Genomic DNA, 6,087 nt, shown 5'->3' on the forward strand with positions numbered 1-6,087 from the left:
ATAATTGCAAATAAATTTATTGTAACTTAAGATGTGTTCAAGATTTGGTTGAACTAGGAGAAGCATTACCTTTCAAAAAAGTATAATTGTTAATTTGAATACTTATCTATATTTTTGGAGTAAATTATTACGACTAGTTTGTTGTTGCTATTACTTGGCATCTTAAACCGACACTTGATTTCTATCTCACTATTATCTTGGGATGATTGTGTACATTTTAGCACAGTATCTTGGATTTTACAGTGGACTTTTCCAGTTAAAAAACATACACCCCCTGTTGAAGACATAACTTTAATCTCCCACACAGTGGGTGTAGATTTCAAATTGAGTCACCTGTTCAGGTAACCTCATATGAAATATACACTCCTGTGTGGGAGATTAAATCATGTCTTTAAATGGGGGTGTATGGATTTCAGGTGGAATAGTCCAATAGTGGTAGAAGGTGCTTTTGGTCATCAATTGGTAGGTAGACTAGAAACACTGCACCAGTAGTTATTTTGTATATATGTTGGATATTACTAGTACATACTGTATAAACTTGTATAGACATGACTGTATATAGTGTATTATAGTTCAGTGTGAAGATGTTATGGATTTCAACCAAGTGAGGATTTATTTTGACTTGCGCGTGTTACCAATCAAATATCTTACTTAGACCCCTTTGAACTTTGTCAAAAGCATTTTGCGATAAGTTTTCTGGTGCATTTGAGTTAACGTTTGCTTGCATATATCTCATTTGGCAAATTTTGTATGATATGAGGTGGTAGGCGGAAATGCAAAGCGAAAGAGTTTGCACCCTTCCATATACCACCATGTTTACTATTGGGCATACACATAGTATGTAAATGGGTAAATTGCTATGATATAAGTAAGGTTTTGGATGATAGTGTCTCTGAATAGGGATTAATATTGTCTATCAAGAAGTGTGTTAGCCTGACAAAGCTTGCGTTAAGCAGAATGACTTATAATTTGCAGCAGCTCATACTCAGCTTTGCCTCAAGGCCAGGACTGAAGGCACTTCTTGGCTGCTAGCATTTTCAAAATCCTTCAGTCATATTAGTTATGCACTAATCGTGATGTGTGTGCACATGTGAGTGTACATATTAGCAAAAGTGGGCTGGTTGGTGATTAGCACGAGAGCAAAACAAATTCAGCCACTGTGGGCAGTTGAGATTGGATTAAAAATATCCTACCTCTTGACCCAAAGGCTAACAGTATTATTCACTTGATTTGATGGGAGTGGCCTTCTTTTCCTTAATCTTTATCTTCAAATCTGTTTCTCTCTTTTCTTTAAATCTGTCCACATATGCCAGCATGCATATGCTATTTAGCTTGGCTTGAGAGCATTTTGTTTTAGCCTGGTCCCATCAGGACCAGATCGTGTCTTCACAAGAGTAAAGTTAGTTGACCAATTGCGTGTATGCACATCGGGATTTCTAATTGCATGTACCAGCACATTAACATGTGAGGATCTGTGAAGGATAGTGAAAAGTGTTACTGTAGAAAATAATTGTAGTTATGGTGTCTTTCAGATGTTATCAGAAGTTAGCTGAGAAAAAAAAATGTATGAAATTTATTACCCCACCTTAATTTGTTGGTTGTGATATTCCTAAGAGTTGGTTGTGCATATAATGGACTATTCCAGTTGAAATCCGTGTACCTCTTTTAGAAGACACTCCTTTTAGGAGACACCCCTTTTAGAAGACACAACTATAACTTCCACACAGGGAGTGTGAATTTCAAATGGAGTTACCTGAGTGTATGACTCCATTTGAAATCAACATTCCCTGTGTGGGAGATTAAGGTCATGTCTTCCATAGGGGGTGTATGGATTTCAACTGGAATAGCCCAATTAATCTATTCTGAGATAGTATGATTAGCATCAGCACGACTCAAGCACAGTTCAAAACAAACACAGCATTAATTATTGGTGTGATCACACAGTGGTTTTGGCTGAGTACAGTCAGTGATTTCAACACATGGAAGCAGCTGTTTCAAACATGCATCTATGCATCATAATTAAATGGGCATGCGTGTACACTGTGCTTTGAGTCTAGGCTCATATGTTGAAGCTCAGCCCAATAAAATGGGCACTGTTGTCACTGACTGTACATGGTCAATTTGGGCTATTCCAGTTTAAATCCATACACCCCTATGGGAGACATGACCCTAATCTTCCATATAGGGAGTGTAGATCTCAAATGGAGTCACCAATTCAGGTAATCTGATTTGAAATTTACATTCCCTACGTGGGAGATAAAGATCATGTCTTCCATCGGAGATGTATGGACTTCAACAGGAATTGCCCATTCCACATTGATACCAAATAAAATAAAGTTTGTATGGTGTGTGCACATAATAGAACACATTAACTAGTGATGTATTGTAGTACACAGAAGTTGAACAATTTGTTCCATTCATTATATTGTTGATTCAATTATGCAATGGTTAGTACAAAGAAGTTCACAATTGCATTTTAAAGTGTATTAAGAATAATACTTCATCAAACTGCTATCCTAGGGGTCCATTTCACTAACGTCTACATCTCTTCGTAAGTCTCAAAATCCATGGCAAATTATGATGCATCACAAAATCCATTTCACTAAAATACTATACAATTGATAGCCTTTATAAGTAACATGGATTCACTACAGGGAGCCTTTGTAATGTTATGCAACTTATGACAAGTAAAAGGGTATTCGTAACTTGCGAATGGTTACCTGTAGTTACGAAGAGTTGATAGGTTAGTGAAATATGCCCCAGGAATTCTTGCGGAAGGAGTAAAAAAATGTGTTACAATGCTTGATAAGGAGCACATTTACTGCTAGTAGCTAGTTGTGGGTAGTTGGACTTATTAACACCACATCAACCCAGGCAGGGTATAAAGCAGCATGTTACAGAGTATTTGAATTTTTTCTTATCAGGTTTCTAATGTAGCCATAAACTTCTTGCCTCTTTGTGTGGTTTGGCGATTACCCAGCAGTTTTCAGAATAATGATAGCAATATTACGATTTGCCAGGATTTTCTAAAGAATCATTAATGTGAGCCATAAGCATATTGGCAAATAGCGAGTTCTGAATGTTTCAAACCATAGCTTAATTGAAAGCAAACCTGTTTGTGATGTGATCAAGCAAATTGAGTTTGATGTCAGTAATGCTGATTTAAAATGAGCAAACCAGCTACGCAATGTCCAAACTTGAAGAGAGCAATATTATGAACCTTGGTTCATTTTGTTTAATTACATTAGGCTAAAGAAATAAAGGTTTGTCTCAAAGCTTGCACGCGGATAAAAATACCAAATTGGGAATTTTAAAAAAAATCGCATTTCGCATTTGTCTTCAAACCATTCGTGAGCTTTGAGACAAACCTTTTATTTTTTTTTGGCATTACATAATCTCTGGTCTTGTCTTAAATCGATCATAACACATCTTGTGTGTGACAGAAGGTTTTTTTGTGTAAATTAAGACATGATATATTTGGGTGTATAATGGGTTAGGAGTTAGGCCACCTGCAGTGGCCCTGGAACGTCTCTCAATATTGCTGCCTATTCTGAATCCTGCTGGCTATAGTCATCATATTTCATGCATTGATAAAACTACAGTTTGTTATGCTGTGCTGTATGGGAATGTTCCTTATACCATTGAAATGCACCCATATTGAAGGGGGATGGTCCAGTCAATAACTTCATCTCCACTTTTTCTTCATCAAAATAGAGAATTTGGTATCGGTGGAAAGCCCATGTTTTTCTCATCGATCCTGTGAAATAAAGGACTGAAAGATTTTGTGAGCCAGTATGTGGGTTAACCCACTCTTTTTTACACATCATTCTATGGTCCTTAAAGTGCAAATGTTTTAGGGTTTTAAGTTCTGATATCAAAAACGAATTAAAATACCAAATAAAATGCGTGGGGTCCCAAGGTCATTCACCCAAGGTGGATTAAGCATGTAATGAAAAATTAAAAATAAATAGCAGATGCGTTTAGATATGTACTTTGCATTTTGAATTTAGGTTTCGTTGCTTTCAACTAAATTGTTTCTTTTATGTTTTACAAATGGTGTACCATGACATCTATTGCGAAATTAAGATTAAGGGTTTGACTTTGAAATGGTTTCAAGTGGGGAGTTGATTGGCCAAGTATATCAAGTTACAAAGTTTGAAATTTTACTTAAACTTTGAAATTTTACTTAAACAGGCTATTTTTGTGGATAAGCAGTTTACAACAGCTCACCTTTTAAAGTTACAAAGTTGTGATATTTCATAACTTGACCAATCACATACCACACCTCTTATTAAGTGCTACTGTGGATGCGTACCAGTGATACTGCATCATCATCACACTGCTGTGATTCAGAATCTAAGAACTGCATCAAGGAAGTTTGTTTTTCCACAAAGATGCTTGTGTGATTTATTTCTTGCAAATTGAGTGTGTTTCTTATGCTCTGCTATTTTGAAAATTTACAAACATCTGGAGACTGCTTTTTTGTGTTGCAGTGAATCTAGTTTTGTGTGTTTTGATGGCATTTGCAGTGCTGTTTGTTTTCCTGTACTTCATATCTTCGGCAAGAAAATTGACCATGTTCTTTTGCAGTAACCATGTAATGATGGTTTGATTCTTGCTACAAATGGATGACTTGCAAGTGAAACATGCTATGGCTCTTCGTGTATCATCATACTACTCCTGTGCTATTATATACTTGGTAGTAAGATTTTTTTTCCTTTTAGGTGGTAGTCCCTGAACCTATTTGAATTTGAACAATTTCAATGAAATCCAGACACCCCTATGGAAGACATGGCTTTGAACTATACATATTTCCATGTTGCTTGACAAAACCAAGTGGATTTTTAGTTCAGATATGACCATACCTGTAGTGAGTAAAAATTCACTTGGTTTTGTCAAAATGGAAATATGAATATATCAATCAGCAAACCTATGAATCTATTCAACATATGACCTTAAACTCCCACACAGGGAATGTGAATTTAAATTGGGTAACCTGAATGGGTGACTCCATTTGAAATATATACAAGGTGTGTGTGGGAGATTAAGGTCATGTCTTCCATAGGTGGTGTAGGAATTGGATTTCAACAGGGATAGCACAATGAGCGAGAAGTCTTCATGAAATTGGTGCACACTGCATTTGAATAGACACAATCAATGTGCCATTTCAGACACTCACATAATTGCACCTAAACCCATGAATACATCCAAGATTTTAAAACATCTGAATTTTCCATAAAAGTTTACTTAGTTTTTCAAATGTGTTGCCACCTAATTTTCTGGTCTGTATTGTATACTTTAGTTCCCTACAGTGTGTGTGTGATTGTGGGAATTTGATTTCTTCCCTGGTTCATGATATGTCTTATGATAAGATAAGATCTTTAGAGCAATGTACTCGTATATTATCAAAGTTTTCATCCAAAGGTTCATAATTCTGAAATATGCATGAAGTTCATGCTCCTGACATGTAAGTTCAATTTTCTTTGTTATGCCCAAATCATACTTAGCAATCGTATCGTGCGTCAAGCAAATCACTAGTGATCAAATGCTGGTAGTGATTGTACAATGTGAGGTAGCATTTAGTCATTAATAATAAACAGCACTATGAGCACTTACTGTAGCACATTTCCAGAACCTGAGGTTGCTAGAATATTGCTTTGTTGTGGTGTCACTAGAAAATTGCCATGTAATCAATTGGTAGCGATTGGATGGTAGGACATAAATTCTTACCGATATATCAGCAGTCACTTTTCAGATCAAGCGATGGAAATATGTAGTAAAAAATGCTATGCTCCTTGGGATTGATTGCTAAGTATAATACAGGCATTGGCTTGCTCAGTTACAAACCCTGTATATTTTGAAATCATGAGCCTTCGAAATAATTGAGTCTTTGATTTGTTAACTGTATATTGTGTAAACCAAGTGGAAGACCCTCACTCATCCTTTCTATGTTTGTTACATTTTTGTATTGTGTTTTTTTTATACATCTCGCAACTTGTTTATCCAAGAAAATTCATCTGTTTTAGAAGTAGAATAGAAATTATAATGTGGTAGTTCCAGACATTATTTTAAACTTGCAAGTGATTT

Source organism: Amphiura filiformis, chromosome 16 (genome assembly GCF_039555335.1).
Source record: "Amphiura filiformis chromosome 16, Afil_fr2py, whole genome shotgun sequence".
NCBI classification, from domain to species: Eukaryota; Metazoa; Echinodermata; class Ophiuroidea; order Amphilepidida; family Amphiuridae; genus Amphiura; species Amphiura filiformis.